Source organism: Rhagoletis pomonella, unplaced genomic scaffold, assembly GCF_013731165.1.
Source record: "Rhagoletis pomonella isolate Grant_MI unplaced genomic scaffold, Rhpom_1.0 Rhpom_scaffold_00001, whole genome shotgun sequence".
Classification (NCBI taxonomy): domain Eukaryota; kingdom Metazoa; phylum Arthropoda; class Insecta; order Diptera; family Tephritidae; genus Rhagoletis; species Rhagoletis pomonella.
In genome coordinates this window covers 97726996-97727291 of record NW_023458555.1, presented here as the reverse complement: position 1 = coordinate 97727291, position 296 = coordinate 97726996, and positions in this window count along the sequence as shown.

The following is a 296-nucleotide window of genomic DNA, read 5'->3' as shown; positions in this document are numbered from 1 at the left end:
TCTTTTCCCGGTTTGTAAAAGAATTTCGGCGAATACTCTTCAATGAAAGCCCGCCATATTTTGAGCTTTGTGTTTGGGGTTTAATTAGACATTGCGAAGATAAGTGGCTGATGATCAGTAAATATATGGATATCTTTTATTCCATAAATGTAGTGCCTTACTGCTTTGAGGTCCCAAACTATTTCTAGGAACTCGCGTTTATTGGTCGCGTAATTCTCTTCCGCTTTTGACAGAGTCCTAGAAATCATAGTAGTGGGCTTTCCCTGCTGGGATAAAACGGCTCACAATGCTCTTGA